Source organism: Streptopelia decaocto (genome assembly GCF_964273445.1).
Source record: "Streptopelia decaocto genome assembly, chromosome: 2".
Lineage (NCBI taxonomy): Eukaryota > Metazoa > Chordata > Aves > Columbiformes > Columbidae > Streptopelia > Streptopelia decaocto.
In genome coordinates, this window is record NC_138655.1 from 94000757 (window position 1) to 94021263 (window position 20507).

The 20507-nt window shown below is 43.6% G+C and overlaps 1 protein-coding gene across 5 annotated transcripts in view; it reads left to right on the plus strand.

The window, feature by feature from the left end:
• ATXN1 (ataxin 1) overlaps positions 1–20507 on the plus strand; it is a 219145-nt gene that overhangs the window by 57049 nt on the left and 141589 nt on the right. For all 5 annotated transcript variants that reach the window (XR_014183358.1, XM_082045761.1, XM_082045760.1 and 2 more), the window contains one exon: positions 5526–5644. The gene's annotated coding sequence lies outside the window, so the exon portion shown is untranslated. The remainder of the gene's footprint in view (positions 1–5525; positions 5645–20507) is intronic.

Below are 20507 nucleotides of genomic sequence, written 5' to 3' on the forward strand. Positions count from 1 at the left end.
GCTAGCATGACTTGAAAAATATATGATGTTACCTTAGAGAGTAGGTGTGAGAGCCGGTCTGGCAGATGTGACAGCCTTGCTTTCTGGATCTGACAGCTGACAGCCCAGAGAGCCTACTACCAAACCTCATATTTGCCGAAATGCTCATGTTATGATTTGTGTTGAAGAAGTAAGAGTAGAGACAATAGAATCAGTGGTACAACTTTAAAAAAAAAAAAAAAGTCTGGAGAAGTAGATTTACACAAAAGCTTCATCTTTCTCAGTGTCCTGTCTCCTTGATTGGAAGAGTAAATTTGGCTACAAAAGTTAAATAGCTTTTCTAGCCAACCAATTCACTGGATCCAGGCAGAGGACAACATTTCTTCTGCTGCCCGGGAGATTATGGTTGCTGGCCAAGCTGCTGGCATAGTCCTGCTGATCTCAAAAAGTAAAACCAAACTACAGTGGTGCCGAGCTGGTTGTGACTTAGATTTTTGTTCTAAAAAAAGCTTATGGTGAGGCCTCCAAAGTTTCCTGCAACAAAGGTCACCACAGGTTTTTGCTGAAGTGTCCTGTACTACGTGGTGCTGGAGATAAGTACAAGGAATATTGATTGTTCATTCTTTATAGCAGCAAACAACTACATTTCAAAGTGCAACCTCGTATAGCTAGAAGGTAGTTGAGCTGAGTAAGTAAAGCAGAAAGTAACAGGAAAAAAATAGCAGACTCACCTCTCCCAAAAGACATGGAATTTCTTCTTTTTCTAGAGCCCTTCATTTGAAGAACCCAGAATGTATCTGCACATTGCAAATCATGCCATACTTCATTTTCTTAACATCTCTTTCTAAACTATACAAGCCCTTTAGCAGAGAGACACTCACAGCTGCTGCTTTTCCTGGGCAGAACACTGAAGTTTTACAGAAGGAAGTTACTGTCCAGACTGGCTTGGCCATCAAGAGTCTGGGTGGAGGGTATTCAGCTCTTCATCTCTTGAGACTCTTGGTTTTCCTGGGAAGCTGAGGAGGCCGTTGTACCACAGTGAGGGCAGGTGGCTGTATGGCAGGGTCACCTGCCATGGGAGGGAGCTGCTGGCTTGCACTGCGGTCAGTCTCTCTCAGACCTGTGTGCTGTGCTCAGATGCTGGGATATGGAGGCAATTAAGAGGGTGCCAGGTGAGTCTGAGGTCAGCACCTTGTGAGGCCGGGGTGATTACGACTTGGAAAGACCTAACACCCCTCTGGGCAAGCGGGAGAGTGTGGTTCTGCGTCACCTTTTAATGATAAACAGGCTGACACGAGCCATGGGGGTAGGGAGTGAGTGCCGGCAGTCCTTGCTCCAAAAATTGTTTGATGAAGTCACTCTTGGCTATTAAGAAAAGAGGGGAGTTCATGGTGTTCGTGCTTATGAGCAGAAGGCAAGAAAAAGAGTAAATACCGAGTGGGAACATGTGCCTGAGCCTGCCAGATCCTTGGCAGGGGCGAGGGAGGGCAGCAGGCCCATTTCTGCATGACTGGGGAAATGAGTCCCTGTCCCCACGACAGGCTGCTGTGCAGAGAACTCAGTGCCGCCATTTCTATGTCCTTCCTAGCTGGTCTCAAAATGAGATTGCATTTTAGCACTCCACTTTGATCTGGTCTTGGCCCTGTCTTGTCACATGTGGTAGTACCACGGTGGTTTTGTCCAGGGCCACCCCAGAACTACTTGCCCTGGGAGACTGGCAGCCCCACCAGCTGCCCAGGCTTGGAGGTGGGCAAACCTGCCCCAAATCCAACAATATAAGCAGAGTCTTTCGATGTAGTTTGTCCTGGGGTTTTATTTTTTTCTTTACTTGATTATTTGTTTCCACTGGGCTTTTTCATGGGCTTTGACTGGAGTCAAGTCACAGTAACATAATGAACATAAAAGTTGACTAGAATGGAAAATCAGTTCAGTGTGTTCAGCTCCATCAGCAGTTTGAGAGAGGCACCACTGTGAAATGAAGGAAGACTGGGGGGAAGGAGGGGTTCCACTGGTGACATTTTATCAGGTTGCTATTGTCGTGATATTTGAGGTTTTCTTTTCTTAAAAAGCAGATTATTTCTGCCTTCTGAGTGCATACCAGCACAACACCTGTTGCATTCCTATGGCTCCGAAGCGAGCAGGCAGAGAAAAAGACCTTGTGATTTTTGTCCAGTCTTGTAGCTTTTGAGGGAAGTACTAAATTTTGAGGAGACGTGCTGGTCGAGCATCATTTAATTCTTAGGGGTTAGCAGTACAGCATGTGTGAGGTGTGATGTGCTGCTGTTTTCAAGGGACCTTGGCTGAATTCAGCTGCTTTGCAGCTGGCAGGGTTAACGTTACTTGTATGGGAGGAGGAAGGGAGATTTTTATTTCATTTAGCTCTGCTGGGGGCTAGAGAAGCCAAGCACCACCTCATTTATGGCGCTGGGAAAAATGAAAGAGCTAACAAAATGCTCCTGTAATTTGTTTGAAGTTGCATTCATTTCTCCAGAAGGGGGAGAGTGGAGTAGTTGGATGCTGGGAGGAATGTGTTTAATTCAGGACTGTCCTTCCTCCCTGACTTGAGTCCAGACACTACAGAGAAAAATCAAGACATTTAGAAATGGGCTGTCAAATCTACTCATATGTGATTTTGCCAAGTCCAGCATATTTGACTGTTGAATGAGGCTTTGTATGTGTGACTGAGTAGTTCTGTATTGAGTTCACAGTTGTTTTTGAAACCATTCAGGTTACTGAGCAAATACCAGAAATGCACAGAGGTGCAAGCCATGAGTAGATAGGGTCTGCAGGAAGAGCACACGTGCATATGGCAGACCTGCCACTGCTTTCTGATCGTGAAATTTGGCTCACGGTAGGAAAAAAAAAAAAAAAAAAAGCAGAACCAGTTTGGTTTGAAGTATGTTCGTTACACTGGATCTTTAGTGTTTTATCATCTGCTGTATAAATTGCTACCTTTTTTTTAGAAAACCAAACATTTCCTTCATCACAGTTAAATATATTTTCATTTGGCAAGCCTTGGTTTGCTGCTCCTGTTTCTATAAGGATCAGATGGGTAATGGAAGCTGTACAGCAAATTAATGTATGCTACTCGAGATAGTAAAATGCAGGGCTACAATAGGCCTTTTTTCAGCAGCTGTAAAGCTGTTATGTCACTACAGTGAATCCATTCAGTCTCCCCCACGCTTGCTGGGAGCACCCAGGAGAAGGGAGTCGTACTAGTGAAATGACTATCCAGCAAAACAATCTGAGGGACATGCTGATGACTCACTCCTTGTTTTGTTTCACAGGGTCTTCTTCTGTGGACGTGATGTTTCAGCCCCACATGAGTTAAGAGATCTTTAACTTTGTCCACGTTACCAGATTATCCATTAAATCAGCGTGGGTGTTGCATTCCTCATGTCAGCCCTCCGAGATGGGCGAATACTGTTATTTTTGCTGTAGAGGAAAGGGAAACTGAGGCACAGGAAAATTTGGGTTAAGTGAAAATGTGCATTAGTAGCCAAACTCTTATACTTTAGTTGCACTGTAGAAGCTTGAGTGTCATTCAGAGCTATTTCAGCCCTTCAGGATGTGTCCTGTAGCATTTGCCCATGGGTCATGCAAAAAGCCTAGAGAATAGGTGGGAATCTGTCCCTCAAACAAGATTGTTTGTCTCTTTAAACAGAGCATTAAAAATCTAAGTATGTGAGAACAGGAGGAATTTATGCTGATTTTGATTTTAAAATAGAATCCCTGGGCACCTTGTATTTGAGTCAGGGAAAAAATGAGAGGCAGAACCTAGTTGATTCAGCAGGGTGACACTCCATAAAATAATCCCTTTAACACTTTTGCTTAAATTAAGAATGGTTCCTAGGTGGCATGAGTCATGGATGGAGTGTCCTCATTTCACGCTGAACTTCCAGCCTTCTGTGGATTTGTGTCACTGCTTCAGAGGGCTGTGCCCTCTTCCTGCAAGTCTGCAGGCTTGGCTGTTGCAACCTTTACTCACGTGGAGTGAGAGCAGGCTCCTCGAAGCAGGCAGCAACACCACGTAAGTGAGAACAAGCACGGTGGAGTGGGGGAGCAGGGTCGTTTAAATGGAGTATTTTGGATTTGTTTCTACTGTGAGCAGCTTTGGGGAGTGGCGACGTAGGCGCAGCCTCTGTGCACATGTCAAGGGAAGCCCATTTTCCCCTTTATTTTTGTGTTGGTCTTTGCTCTGAGTTTTGCGTTGTGTTTTCTCCGGCACGGTGTGTAGGAATAAAGCTGTACTTTCTGAATTTCTGACTGCTTTTGGAAAAGTTGTATTTTCTGAAGTACCTACAGCCACAGAAGGCTGTGGATAATGTCTCTATTTCTTAAAAGCAATGGAACATATCATTCAGAGCTATCTGTCTGTCCCAACCGAGGAAGAAAACCAAAGTAGTCTGGCTTACGTGTATGCAAGGTCAAATCTTGCTCTTTGCCGTGTTGTCAAAGTTTGTTGGCTTCCGTGGCGATAGTCACAGGTGTAGCCCCGGGAACGATTTGCCTTTCAGGCTTTTTACAGTGCAGGAGTGAATATAGTTGTTGATCCTCAAAATTGTTTGTAGAGAAATAACTGGGATGCCTGTAATCCGGAGGGGCCGCGCAAATGCCAGACCGCTCTCTCAGAGGGAAAGTGAACTCTGCACTGGCTGGCAGCATTTGCTTCTGGTAGCCAGGGGATTTTCCTGCTGCCAGAGCCTGATTTTGGAGGCTTCTGTGCCTGACCAGCTCCTGGCCTGTGTTGCTGCAGGTACGGGAGAGGGAGGAGGGCGAAACAGGGGGTGGTGAGAAAGTGTTGTGGTGGCAGCACTCGCTGAAAATTTGAAACCCTTCAGACCTTTTTTGGCGATGGTGGAGAATGTCAAAATTGATTGTGTTAGAGGCCTGCCAGTTTCTCTTACTCATTGGCCGGGTCGCTCCTCCTCCCTTCCTTCCTCTCTCCTCAGCTGGGCTGGGTTTTGTGGTGCTAACGCTGCGTTGCTGCTCCAGCACGGCTACTACTTCCCCCATGCTGCTACTACAGAAATACTACAGTAACCCAGTGAAGATTTAGGGAGTTGGCCGTATACATATTATTAGTGGTAATAACAGTGGTAGTAATAATAATCAAACCAACTATTGCTCCCCCATTTAACAGTTTGATACTTTACACAATAAATTTTCTTCTGATTTGTATCTCAGGGCTTTCTTCGCTTCTCACCTTCATAAATTTGTAGAATCTAGTATATACTGGATTGTGCTTTTAAATGAATACTTTGTAGTGTGCTGTCATGCAGATTTTAAAAATAACATGTTTTTGAGTGGTCTAAAATAGTTGGGATTTGGTGTTTGTTTTTGTTGTGGGTTTTTGTGTGTGTTTTTTTTTAAGTACAACCCACAGAAGAGTGTTCATGCTGCTTCTGCTGGGGAGAGTTATCACACTTGCTTTAAATAATGAAATATACATTGCAGAAAGGTCAGGGATTTCCCCTGAGCCACCCACCAATCACTTGAACTGACATTTTCATTCTGAGTGTTTTCTTGTTTTGTTTTTGTTTAAGATCCTGGAGCACAGGGAAAGAGTTTTAATGCAAAACATCAGAAAAAGGCTGCAACATCTCCTGTGAGAGAGGGGGAAAAAGATTTACAATTGCATGTTGGAACACTCATATGATTTGAGGTAAGTGATTGGAGGGTCTCGTCATAAGTTACAGGCAGTTTGTAATTAAATTAATCATTATTTACCTCAGACTGTCGTGATATTTCTGTCAAAAGCAATAAAAGCAGATGGGAGAGGGAAGGAGAGAACTTTAATAGCAAACCCAGAAACAGCAGTAAAAATATGTAATGCACTTACCTTTTGAAAATGGGCCCCATGAGGTCCAATTCTGAAAACAGGCAATCATTCTAACATTTATAAGGGTTAAACCCTGTTTAAATTAATGAGGCTGTTCTCCTTAAAAGTTAGGTATGTGCCTGAATATTTCCAAATTTGGAATCTCTATCATATGGGAACTCTGCAGAAGAAAGCTATTGAAGAATGTACAACTCACAACCACAAAAATGCATATACAATTCTGTTACTGTTGGTGATAATGTCATGAGTAATCTGATTTTACAGCATTCTTAACTGATAATTTTGTATTAAATACACAGTTCTCATTTTTATGTTTAAGCACCTCATTGAAATACCAAAGTGCTTAACAGAGCCTGTAAATTCTACAGCAGCTTTAGTAATACGTCTGCCTTAATTGCTTCATCAGTGTGTCTTGAACAAGTAGAATTAAACGTATAAAGAAAGTAATGACCCCTTTCATAACAAGAGTTGCAAATTACGCTTGGATATTTGAATAGCAGCCGAACTAAGAGTTCCTTGACTGAGGCCAAATTGTGTTGTCCTGACTTTGTTTTAAATAAAGGCAATAGTGAGTTGCAGGGAAAAGCTCACCTTTTCCCTCTAGTCTTCTTTTTTTTTTTTTTTTGTTTTCATCGCTCATTAGGAAAGAATGACCTCCGAGTCTCTTTTGTCTAGTAAAGAGAATACGTTATAGTTGTAAAACTTAGAACCACTGAAGTTGCTGCATAAATGAAACCTAAAAACCACCAGTCTCTTTCTTAAATAAAAAAATCAACCTATTTACTCTGTTCTGTCCCATAAGTGTGCTGAAGGAGACAAAATTACTGTAAGAAACTTGCAGAATCAGAAAGACCCACATAACATGGAAGAAGCAGGGGATACAGTCCCACAAACCTGCAGAATATCAAAACCCTGGGGCTGGTGGCATTTGCAGCCATTTGTTGCTTACCAGGTTTCAGAAGAGAGGAGAGCATAGCTGGCCCCTGGTGACTGCTCTGTATTTGCTTTGTAGGAACAGAGCTATTAAGTTTCTTTTGAAATCAACAGGCTCGCTGCAGGGAGCTAAATATTTCCTTTCTGGTCAGTGGACAAGAGCCATTGCTTGGGAAATTGTAATAGTCCTGTAGGCATTTGTACTGATTTATCCTAAAAGTTCCAAACTTTTACAAATCAGCGTAGCCAGCTCCTTTGCCTGTGCAGGTCTTGCTCTTTCAGTAGGAATCTGAGGCGATTTCTGTAGTTGTGAAATGAGGTATTAATGCAAATCTGTTTGAAACTGCTGCTCTACAGCCTTCAGGGGCTCTGGTCCTTACCCTCCCCTCTCTGCACCCACCCCTGTGGTTCAGGTGGGGAATTACTTTCCTTTCTGGAGCGAGCCCTCGTCCAGGTGTAGGGTGACAGTCCTGGCCAAAGGGATGGGAGAGAGAGAGGTGCCCCGCAGTGACCCACATGTGATCACGTTCAGCCCACCTCTGCTTTCTCTCCATCCCACTCTCCTGGTGGCACGCGTTCCTTTTCAGCTCTGCAGAGCATAAATCAAAATACTTTTATTCCTGTCTTTTTTCATTGACGTCAGACAAGGATAGCGTGTGTGATTTTTTCTTTCACAGCTGCCTTCTTGTTGCTCTCAGAGGAGGTGCATGTTGAAGTTCAGGGGAAGGTATCTTTGTAGCATCTCTGTGGCCTTTATAATCATGCGATCAGCTCTCTGCAGTCACAAAATTGTTTAATCTTGTTTAGTTTTCTTTGTATTGGAGGGTGCAGGAGCTCATTGGCTGATCATTAAAGAAAGGGAGATTTCCTTGGTGGCAAGAGAAGCTTTTTAATATCTGTTAAATTGTACCACTACTCCTGCCCTTTCTTGATTCTTTTTTTTTAATGCCCCCTTTTATGTGCCTGGAAAAGGTCCTGTGGTGTGTGCCAGGGAGTTACGTGGGCGCTGAGCTGAGCGGGCAGAGGGACCGACTTTCTCTTGCCTTGTATTTTTCGCAGGGAGTGAATACGGGGGACTGAGCCTGCCCGGGTTAAACACATGCCTGTTATATTTTGCCTTTCTCTGCTCTTCTTTCAGCTGTCAGCATGCCATGTTCAGACGGCAGTGATCAGTCACAAATTGTCCCTCATCCATGCTCTTCAGCTCTTCTAAAGCATTAGTTTAGTGGAGTTCTTCAACAAAGATGGCACTGGTTCGAATGTTTCTTTTTCTTTTTTTTTTTTTTTTTTTTTTTTTTTTCCTTTCTTCCCTCTGGCTAATGGAAAAAGAGGTTGGTTGTTTGTTTGTGTTTTCTCCTCAAGTCAGCTGCATTAGTTCCCAAAGCAACTTGTGTTAAGTGGAAATGAGGCTTTGATAATATGTTTGCTTGCTGGAGACTCGCTTAGATTTTTTTCTTCCCCCCCCTGCCCAGTATATGGATCTTTTCAGTGGGGCGCCTCTATTGTGAATCAGAAAGAAAGTGCACGGGCTGCCAGGCACATAATGGAATTGTTCATTTGTTTCTGTAAGTATGTGTGAGCCTTTGTAAAGAGGGAGGCGGTGGGGGCAGAGAGTGGAGACCTGCGCTGCAGGGAGCCAGAAGCGTGCAGTGGCACAGCCTGGGGCACCGTTGAGGTGACATGTGGCTGTGCCCACTCTGCTCAGCGCTGATGGGCATTACCTGGAGCTTCTGCTGCTTAGCACATCATGTAAAAATGGGTGAAGCTTAGGTGGCCATTGATTATGCTGGCTGTAAAGCGCATAAGGCAAAATATTGGAAAGATGTAATATTTCCAATGCTTTCCTTAAACCATGTGCATTGGCTTTCAAGAGAGTGATGTAAATATGAACCATGCCAATACTGTGCTTCCTCACTGTGAGGCTATTTATTATAAAGGACGTATGGTGTAAGTCATTTTACTATGGAGTAGATAAGAGCATGAACTAAAGCCTTGGATCCAAGCCCACCAGCAGCTTTGCAAAAGGCAGGATCCAGATCTGAAGTCAGTGGTTCACACAGTTTCTAGTGGTTTTGACTTACTCCATAAAATGGGAGTAGCCAGAAGTTTTAAATTGAGGCTTTTAAACAAGTTCTTGCCATTTTCTCACCCACTGTTCACCTCTGCTTTAGAAGATTACTGTAAAAGCACACCAGCCATTTTCTCCAAGTCACTGTGACCAGGACACACCAACTTTAGGAGTGGAGAGGGGCTTCTGAAGTGATTATAGTTATACAGCCATATGCTTTTTTTCCAGAGGAGTTTTTCTTTTGAGGAGTTAGACCTCCTGTTCCTTTTAGATGAAGTTCTTTGGAGGTAGGACCTTGAAGTTTCACGGACACCAAGAAACAGTTGATCAACCTGGCATGGAGCAAACCAGGCCACAGTGGCTGGAACTCACCACCTCCTCTAAAGCCCTCTCTCGTGATACCGTAGCTGAATTACAGATGTGAAAAATTACTGCATTGTAGACAATAAATTAATAAAGCCTAACCTTTCCTTGCTGCATAGGGGACTCTGTTCTTATTCTCACCCTTCTCCTTTGCCCTTGGACACAACATTTTTAGGACTTTTTGGTCTCTAGCTGTGAGGCATCTGGTTACGTGTTACTTTGCACATCTGTTGGATACGTCAAATCCAGCACCCAGGGACTTTATGTGGATTTGCAGTACTCTTTGTTGGACTTTGAATCCATAAGCCAATGAATGGCTTATGAGGATACAAAAATGCAGTATTTCAATCTACTGCATGTATTACTGCAGTTTATTGCATATATATTGCATAAAAATACTACAGTCCCCTTTGTGTTTGGTAGAGAAAAGCCGGTATGGGAAAGATGCAAAGTGCTGGTGAACTGGGAAGTATTTAGTATGGCAGTAAATATGCAGCCTGTTCCAGTGTTCTGTTACCCTCACTGCGAAGAAGTTTCTTCTTGTATTTAAGTGGAACCTCCTGTGTTCCCATTTGTACCCATTGCCTATTGTCTTATAATTGCTTGTCACTGAGAAGAGCCTGGCTTCATCCTCGTGATACTCACCCTTTACATATTTATAAACATTAATGAGGTCACCTCTCAGTCTCCTCCAAGCTAAAGAGACCCAGCTTCCTCAGCCTTTCCTCATGAGGGAGATGCTCCACTCCCTTCATCATCTTTGTTGCCCTGTGCTGGACTCTCTCCAGCACTTCCCTGCCTTTCTTGAACTGAGGGGCCCAGAACTGGACACAATATTCCAGATGGGGTCTCACCAGGCCAGAGCAGAGGGGAAGGAGAACCTCTCTTGACCTACTAACCACCCCCCTTCTAATACACCCCAGGATGCCATTGGCCTTCCTGGCCACAAGGGCACAGTGCTGGCTCATGGACATCCTGCTGTCCACCAGGACCCCCAGGTCCCTTTCCCCTACACTGCTCTCCAACAGATCATTCCCCAACTTATACTGGAACCTGGGGTTGTTCCTGCCCAGATGCAGGACTCTACACTTGCCCTTGCTATACTTCATTAAATTTTTCCCTGCCCAACTCTCCAGCCTGTCCAGGTCCCACTGGATGGCAGCACAGCCTTCTGGCGTGTCAGACACTCCTCCCAGCTTCGTGTCATCAGCAAACTTGCTGACAGTCACTCTATTCCCTCATCCAAGTTGTTGATGAATATATTAAATAGTACTGGTCCCAGTACCAACCCCTGAGGCACTCCACTAGATACAGGCTTCCAACTGGACTCCACCCAATTGACCACAACTCTCTGGGTTCTTTCCTTCAGCCAGTTCACAGTTCATCTCACTACCCGATTGTCCAGTCCACACTTCCTCAGTTTAGCAGCAAGGATGCTGTGGGAGACTGTGTCAAATGCTTGAAATCAAGATAGACCACATCCACTCCTTTGCCATCATCATCTTTCATTTGAACAGTTTCCTTCTCCACTAACCTCACTGTTCAAGGTTCTGCCTTCCTTTTCCCCTGGTTGCTAGTTCTGCAAGCGCATAAAATTTGGCAAAAATATGTGACTCCTTAGCTGATCTTTTTTCATGATCCAGCATAGAAACCAAATGTGATAAATGTTATTTCTACAAATGATGAGCTAGGACTACTGATTTGTGTGCTGTGCATGACAGCAAGCAGGAGAACTTAATTGTAATTTCCCATGTTTTTCTGTTTGCCCTGATGAGACTATGCTCTGTGCTGGTGGTCCTTGGATAGAGAGGCTGAGAAGAGCATTGCCAATAAAATCGTGTGCACATCATCTTCCGTTTTGCTGATACGTAGCGGAGCAACCCTAGGGAAGTGAATAATAGCCGTTTTAACAGCCGCGTATGTTACTTGATGCTTGGGAGCCTCTTGCTAGCCCAGTTAAAACATGTTGGCAGAGTGTTAGAGGTGTCTGGGTAACACAGGGGTTAGTGCAGAGGTGCTGGAATGGGGAAGATTTTATTGAATCCATGACACTGTCAAAACGCAAATTCATCCGAAAGCTGACTAGAGGCAAAAGCCCGAAGACAGAGTGGTCAGTGTGCTTCCCCTCTGCAGGAGGGCTTGGCAGCTGGAGCCCATGTGGGAGCCCTTCACTGCTGAGCCGCGGTTCTTCGTGCCCTGGCTTTGGGGGAAGCTGTGGCTGCCAGGAGAAGCCGTCCCGAGGGGTCCTGGACCCCATGGCCCACCCGCCCTCAGCAGCCGTCCACCCTCTCCTCCCCGGGTTCTCTCTGGCATGGTTGCTGTGGGCCGGGTGCTGCAGCTGCTTTGTTTGAAATGATAATATTTTACACTGTTACTGTGGAATACTGCAGTATTTTTTGTAATTGCGGGCTGCATGCCAGTAATGTTCAATAACATTTTGCTCTTACTGTGCTGTTGCTACTGTAGGCATTCGTTCCAATTTGGGCTGCATTTGCAGTACGTGATATTTTTTTTTTTTCTAGACTGTGCTCATTATCTATTGTGGATATTTTTGGATTATTCATTTCTACCCACGTCTATCCGTACAAATCTATCTCAGAAAGCATTTCAGAGAGTGGCAGTCTCTGTTGAACAAGCAATTGTTGCGGCTTTCACAGAATTACGTTCTTGTGCAAGTATGAAGCAAGAATGAGATGAGAATGAAGATGAAAATTGCTTTGTAAGTTTAAAAATGATAGTGGTTTTAAAAATGTTTGAGGCAGATAGACGGCTAAGCCTTTCTTTGATTGGTGATAAGTGTATTTAGTGCTAAGTCTTGGTATGCACCAAGTCATAGGTGGCTGAAACCTCTGGGATGGCAGAATCTGAGAGGCACTTAAAATTGTCAGAGCCTGTAATGATTCTCCACAGTTTTCATTTTAAGTATTCATTTTTTTTTTAATTTTGTTTCCAGAGGAAAGTAATTGTAGCTTGGAAGATGGTCAGCATCATTCGTGCCAACAATTGTTTATTAACGTTGTCATGGTCTGGAGATGAAATTTTTGTGAAAGGGAAATTGGAGTCCTAGACATCAGAATTTACAGCTAGTCGGCCTGTACACAATTTGTTTCTGGAAGGTAGAGGTCGGGTCCAGAAGGAGGCAAAGAAGGTACAACATAAAGGAGACAATTAATTTGTTTTCTGGTAAATTTGGAATAAGATACAGTGTGTATACAAAAAGGACTGCACTTCTCTCTTGTGTGATTTTAGTGTCCTTTTACTGTGCTGACTCACCAAACTACTTCAGTTTCAGTCTGCATTTGGTTTAAATTACCTCAGAGGCCTGCATTTGTACACTGCTCTGTAAAGTACTTCCCCTCTACAGCCCAGTTGTCTTTGTTTTGTTTTGTTTTGTTTTGTCTTTTGTTTGACATTTCAACTGACTTGTCTTTTTTCGTTTTCCAGGTCTCTGTTTTACTAACATTTGAAACCAATCACTCTATGCCTGCTTAGACCCTTATGATAGGTAAAAACCATGTTGTAGCAACAGATTGAACAAGGAGTGAATCACTGCTTTCTGCCTTTCCATTAGATTACCTAAGCCACTATGCATAAATATTGCTTTATGTACGATACAACAGCATGATTATCTCACTGCATTGACAGAACAGTGCTGGAAGTGAATATAGTTCTTCTTCTGTTACATCTTTAATGAGCTACAATTAAAAATAATGTGTTGGCATGCCAGAATAGATATCTTATTCTCAGAACTTTATCGAAGCCATTTCGGCTGTTAAACTTAGTTGACATTGTGTTGTTCTGAAAAACTTGAGAATTAAACAGCAGAAAAATCTGCTTTGCTAGATGGAAGTTAACTGGACAGTAAAACATGTCGACTAAAAGGGTTCAGGTCTGTACTGAGTGCAAAAGCCTGCCTTTTGTCTGTCTTTGAGGGTGATTTTTTTACTCTATAGTAAAAAAAAAAAGTAAAATCACAAAGCAGCAGGTTTCTACAGAGCTCGAGATAGGTCCCAGGTCTCTTGACACCTGTGGCAGCAAGTCTGAGTCACAGATGGCACAAAGCTATGAAGCCTAATACTCTCAGTATTCAAAAGCACACCTACGTAGGAGTTTAATATCAAGTACCTCTTCTAGCTCGGGAGGTTTTTTCCCCCCCAAACTAATAAAATTTAAGAGTCATTCTTAGACTTTTGTGGAGAAAAATTTTCTCAGCATTTGTGGCTTTGTGAAGGATTGACATCACTGAGAGATCAGAAAATAGCACTGTCAATTTTAGCTTGACAGCATTCCATTCTCTGCTCCAGAAAACTGATGAATAACAATGGATGAGTCAAAGATTTCTTGGAATTTTTTTCCCCCCTTCCCCACAACCCACCCGCCTTGTGCAATTCCATTGCCATTTTTAGCATGAAGGGCAGTCCTCCAAAGAATGTCTGTGTGCTTGAACTGTGATTTCTTGAAAATTCAGAACAAAATCAAGTTGTGTCAGATGACAAAAATTGTTGTATGTTTCCATGCATTTTGGTAATATTACGTGAGCTTCATTGAAGAATCCACAGTAAAAGGCAGGAGGCTCTTGATAGAGAGGTGTTGCATCTCTGCTTGAGCAGCATAGAGATCTCCCTATCATGCTGCCTCATTGTGTTGTGATGAGTATTTGCTTAATTTTTTTCTGTGTTTTATCAACTGTGCTCAGGGAAGTTGCCTGACAAAACAAATTATCAGTGGGTTTGGGAGACTTGGACCAGCTTGAAGCACTTGTTGAACCACAGCATCCTTCTGTCTTTGCCTCGTTTTTCTGTGTGGAAAAACAAGAATTATGTTTCTTATGTATTTTGGCAGGATGTTGAGAGTAGAAATACTAAGGACAGAGAATTGTGCGGGTGCTACTGTTACCTAAGTGATGTGGTGTGTTTAAGATAAGCAGTGTTCTCAGCTGTTCTTGGCAAAATCACTAGGGTTATGATAAGTGTGATTTTTAACTTTGAGTATTTTTTTTTTAATTGCAGAAGTGGCCTGTATCAGGCATATTCTGACATGTCAGAATGAATGTGTGAAGCATGATGCTGTATGAAGCTGCTGAAAAGAAATGTGAGAGGAGAATGTTAAAGTGATCGTAAAGGGAGGATCAGTACATTTTTCTTTTGCAATAGATAGCTTGTGTTTTACTTCAAGTTGGCCAAAAAAAAAATAGAGAAAAGGAAAAAGTGCAAGTGTCCCCTTAAGAGCTTCTGTGTCAAATTTGAAGAATGATTTGAATTCAGTTATTAAAGTGTGAAATGGAGGGATTCTAGTTCTGCTTTAAATTATGCGTCTCAAATTAACCTTAGCTACAGAATCTGTGCTGACGCCCCCGTAATGACACATTATTGGTACTAATGGCTTCTTTGTGACTTGAGATACAAACAGACATCCTAGACAGAAACATTTCGGCTTGGGACTAAATAAGACACACGGTGTGTGTTCCCACCTTGGGTTTCTAGTGGCAAAGCCCTGCTCTCCTGGTGGCTGGTGCTCATCGGCTCTTCTTTCCAGCTTCCATGTGCTGCTCCTCGTCCTGGCAGGCGAGGACCGCTGCGTGAAAACCTGCTTTGTGAGCTTGGAAGAGGAGGAGAGCAATAAATATGGAGTGAGCGCAGAGCTTGGCCAGACATGGAGCATTGTAGGGAACCAAGACAAAGATTGGGATGTGGGCAGCGGAGGGGAGGAGGAGCTTCCAGCAGATGATAATCTCAGGAGGAAAAGGACCCAAAATTGTAAGGGAAACGCAGAAGCGATGCCAGGACTTAAGGAAGAAATTGCTAAATAAGGGAAGGGTGAGATTAATAAATAATGTAAGCAGTAGTGGTTTGTTAACCCTTCATGTGCCCTGCTGACATGAAAAGGAGCCACATTTTTGAAGCTCTGTGCACTTAAAAGTCTCCCTTCTGAAGTTCACTGTCATAGTTTGAGAAACTCCACTTCTACCCAGAATTTTACACGGGGTTTTGCAGCTTTCTTTGTGCTACTGGTGTCTCTCCTGGGACAAGAATGATAGTTACTACTTGCACGTAGCTACTGGGTGGGCAGCCTGAACGTGGCTGTGAATGAGTGAGAATGGCACAGCCCAGGGAGCTGCCTACAGAAGATGCATGGAGTTTTATGTGTTGATGAAAAAGGAGGAGTGGCTTGGCAAAGCAGGCCCAGAACTTAGACCCTGGCTTCTCTTCCCAAAGATATTCACTAGCTTATTGTTTTATCCTCATTTTCTCCGTGGGCTGTCAAGATGTGGGGTATTGGCTGCCTTCCCTGTCAAGCTGCAGCTCTGGGAATTTGCTTGTTGGCTCTGGCAGGAGCGATGGAGAGGTGCTTCTGCCCCGTGGTTGCGTCGCGTGGTCTGTTACGGGCTGTGCGATATTGTGTGACTTTCTGTATGGGGCTGCTCTCTCCTGAGACTGCTGGCGAGTAAGTAATCTTGCGGTATTGTGGATCCAAAGCAGAACAGCATGTGAGCATGTAGAATCAAATACAAAAAAGTATTCAGATACCTCCTTTGTATTCCTCAAAGGAACCACATTCCTGAACTGGGACCTAAGACTTTTTATTTTTTTTTTTTAAAGGAGATATGCTGTACAACACATTTACTAGTGCATTAGAGATATTTATATGAATAATTAAAACACCATTTAGGATTGCCACAGTAATAGAACAGAATGCGTTTTGTCATCTTTCTTTTCTGTTCCTTTTTGTTGATTGATGAATTTATTGATTTCTTCCATTAATTTAGAGTAGGTATCTTGAACATTATTGCAAATTAACAAGGCTCTGCTTTACATTAATAAGTTGTTGAGAGTGCTAATGGAATTAAAAGAAGTCAGAATTCAGTAAGAGAAGTCTGAAAAATTGAGGCCTAGAACACATACCTAGTATTTTGCATCAAATAGGTTTGTAAAATATTAGAGTGTTTGTTTGTACTAATTGTTAATTAAAAAACATATCAATTTGTTATTCATTATGAATAACTTAATAGAACATCGGAAAAAATGGAAAATAAAGGCAACAAGCTACCTCAGATTTTCTGTTGTATTTGTAGTTAACCTTAAGCTGGTTGGAGAAAGTGGGAAGATGTTGTGCGAACTGGAGGGCAGAACGTCACTGTTAGAGACCTGCAGTCCTTCTGAAACCATGCGTGAAAAAAACGATAAACTTCTGAAACTGATGTCTGAAAAACACAGCTGTGATCCAAGAGACCTGAAGTTGGACTTACATTGAATTTCACATGCATGTGCACATAAAATATTTTCATATTTGTTAGCTGGAATTTCTTCTCATTTATGTCTTTGATTTTCTTTATTATTTACATTTAACTGATTAACCTGTTCTCTCGTATTTTTTCCTTCCTCCCAAAGTGCCTGGTTTAGGAAGATGCTAGAATGTATGTTAAATACGAACAACTAACAATTGTTAGGTGGGTGTTGTTAAGATCCTTTTTCAGGGCTGTGTTTCTCTGTTTTCCAGCTACAATGGGCAATTTGTCGTAACACTTGAATTAGTATCATATGTTTTGTTTCGTACTATTGTTTTAGCCATGCTTGGAATGTGTGTTTTCATACGTATTTTTGGGCCCAGTTTTGGATGCAATAATGTGATGACTGACACTGAATGATACTTAATCCATTGGGTGCTGTTACCTTCTGAGTGTCTGTGACATGTTGTGTCTGATGGCAGGCATCGACCTTCTCCTCCTTGTGTGTCTTGCTGCGCACTCTATTTGTAATTGTATGAATACACATTATTAACATCATGGGAATTGTAATCGATGACAAAAGGAACATAAAATACAGTGGGTGCTTGGGATTAATTTATTTTTTGCCTTTAGTTGTTTGGTTTGGATATGGTGTTGAGTTGGGTGTGTTTCATGTTTGTTTTTCGGCTGAGTGTTTTTTCTTTCCCATTGATGAGCAATGGGAGGGGAGCAGTGCTGTCAGTCAGGGCCTCTGCTCATCCCCCATGAGCCTTGTGCTAATAGCAGTACATACATACTTCTCACCTAGCATTTTTCCAAGGCTTTACAAGCAGGAGCTCACCCCTTGTAGCATCTAGTATCTCTCTTGCAAATGTGCCATCCCAATACAACGTGCATGTGCGTTGCTCGTGCTGTTGGCTGCCTGTGTTGAGGGGCAAGAGTTGTACCGTCAGAGGCACCTGCTTCTGCCTACCAGCTACTGGTGATGCCCGCGCTTCCCTGAGGAGGAAGAGTTGGTCTGGCTGTAGACACGGCCACTCATTAGTCTAGGTTTTAGCCCTGGTTCTAGTAAATGGTTACTGTTCTGGGTTTAATTTGAGTTGCCTTACTACGTTGCCATAATAGAGTGAGCTATTGAAACTGTCTACTGCTCAGGGGGGTGTGGAATAGCTGTCTCAATATGGAAAGTGCTGTATGAAATTGCTCCACTTGCTGTTGTTACATGTAACACCTACAGTGACTATAAATGAAGGGTATTAGAGGGAAAAAAATAATATTATTTCAGTTCGTTTACTTCGTGCATATTTGACAGCCCTCTGTGTATAGTCAGTTACCTGATTTCCTGGCATAGTCAAATTTCTCTTTGTGTGGCTCTTTCAGCAACAGGGGAAAGAAAATGCATTAAGGATCAGAACATGTGGCTGTAAAGCCAGGAAAAATTGTCAGCAACCTCAAGAAGACATCTAAGTATGTGGAACTGCTTTTGACTCATCTTCCAAAAGCAACTCAGTTGTGGAATAACGCTGCCCTTTTGGGCTACATTTCAAGACCATATGATTGTACTCAGACAGGCATTTCAAGGATCGATAGCAAGCCCAACGCATACTTTCTTTTAGTGGCAGATTCACTGATTACCACCAGAGCAATAATAGTGCACTGGTCAGCATAAACAGCAGAAATGGTAAACATGGATTCTCATCTCCATCGTAACATGTGTTTAGGGTTATGCTGTTTGTTGCGGTGGGTTTGTACCTGTAGTTCAGGGGGAAGGAGAGTTGTTTCCCCCATTTACCTTCCTCTCTCACTTTTATGCTTCCACCTGGAGTTGCGGCTGAGCTGTTTGGTGTCTGTCCAGGGACAGAGCAGGGCAGGGAGAGCATGCTTAGCCAAAAAGATAAGAGGATAGGTCATTTTGAGATACCAGTGTTTTACAAGGTGTGGTTTTTTGTTGTGTATCCTGCTTAGGACCTAGTAAAGAGCAAGATTTCCCCTGTGTGTCTATCAGGAGCCCTTCTGCATCGGGGCTGCTGTGGACCTGAGTGTAGGGTTTCTTTTCCCCGAGGGAAGGCCCCATGCTTTTGCTGTGTTTTGACAGCCTGACATTGCAGCAAGTCAGTAACTTGTGTGTGCGTGGTTTTTGGTTTGGTTGTTGGTTTTTTTTTTTTTCATCTGCCTTTCTGGGTTAACCGAAGCTCTGTGACTTTTTAACCCGCTGTCCGTAGACCATTGTTTTACAAGCTCATTAAGGTAGCTGGGATGGCAATGGCAGCAGTCCTGCTCCCCCCGCCCCTTGGGTGCTCATTAGATGGTTTCCTTGTGCTGACATAAGCATTGTGTAGTTGTGCTCTGAGCCAGGCCTGGGAAAGAATTCAAGTCAAAAATAATCCTCCCCCCCAAAAAAAAAAAAAAAAAAAGAAAAGAAATGGTATGTTTTCAGCAGGATCTGTTCCCGAATCTAGCTCACCATCATTCTCACACCAGCTTGGAAAGCACGAGGGTTCATACTGGTATGGGGTGAGGTGGTCAGGGGCGCTGCTGGCAGCATGGACGCTGCCTGCTTGTGCGGCGTCTGCTCAAGAAAATGGGGCTCTCATGACCCTGTCTTTACTTGAGTCCATCAGTCCAGTTACATTTATAGTAACTTCCGAAGCTGTGAGGCAATTTTGGCCAAATTTGCCTGAAAAGCAGCATTTGAAGGTCTGAAGGCCCCCCGAGCTCAGCAATGTATGGTGGCTGGCAGACAAAACCAAATCACTTCTCCCCAGTGCTGGAAAGCTGTCATCAGCGGCTCAGCTGCTGACCTCACGAGGCCTCCTCTTGAGATGCAGTCCCGCTGCCCCAGTTTGGGTTGAATGGTGCCCATTTTGCTGGGTGTCAGCTGTTGAAGAGCAGACAAGAGAAGAGGACAAAGTGCCCTCTGGGAGGGACTGTTCATTCCAAGGGGCAGGAACAGTTAACTTTCTGGGTCCTGACTGCCCAGGGGGCCACATTTCCAGTTGTGAGGTTGTTTTTCTGTTTGTTTTCTGTGTTGTTGTTTGTTTGTTTTGTAATTCCCCCTAGGAATGGAAATTTGTGGAAGCTGGGAAAGTTGGGAGGTGAGACTCCCTTCAGTTTTTGTTTGGACGCCCCATTATTTAACTCTGAAGCCAAGCAGGTCTTTCTAGCCCCATCTCCATGTAGCTTCTCCTGAACACCTGGTGACATCTCTGTGCCCTGCTGGGTCCAGGTTCCCTTCCACAGGGCTGTGCTCTGCTTTGGCCAGCACACCTGGGTTTCATCTGCCCAGGCAGCCCTGCTCTGCACCATGACCAAGAAGCTAATATGTAGACACACATTGTGGTTTCCTGCTGTTTTGCTTTGTAACCAGTCCACTGGTAAATATAGTTTGTGTGTGGTTATAAATTCATTCTCTCATTATGGGCAGTCGTTGTGCAATAATTATGTAGAAATTACGACCGAGGATTGTTGTGGATGGTTTTCTTTTTTTGTTTTGTTTGTTTATTTATTTGTTTTTGTGCTTGACATGCCCTGCAAGTGGGAGGGAGCAGGGTTTTGGTATCTACCCTAACTAATAGAGGGCCACAAGCAGGAGCAGGGATTCAGCTTGTGCACAGGCACTGTCTCGCAACTTGCTGATTTTTATGTGGCTCCCTTTGCGTGGCTACACGGATACTGCAGGGCAACTCAGGACCTATGCTATTCAGATACCTTTTTATGCTTGCTTTACACTCTGGGCAGACATGCTGTCCCTCCTTGCAGGTTTGGTACTGTACATGTGTTTCTTCTGAAATGCGTGCCTCCCGTCTCTTTGGAGGTGTCAGCAGTACGATTCCTGAAGCCTTTGTATCTCTGGCTGCTTCCAGTCCTGCTCTCTGGGCAGAGTCCTCTGGGTGCTGCTGCCCGGCCGAGGCCGTGGGCTTGGGGTCTCTGTGCCCAGCAAAAGTGCTCGGGTGCTGCTCCCCAGAGGTCTTCCCTTCAGATGGGGTCCCTCCCGCAATCCCTTCTTCTCTTTGGCTGTGGAATTAAAATACGGGTGGGGTTTGATTGATCACCCCTTCCCCCCCATTCCTTTATTTAAAATTCCAGTCAAGCAGATC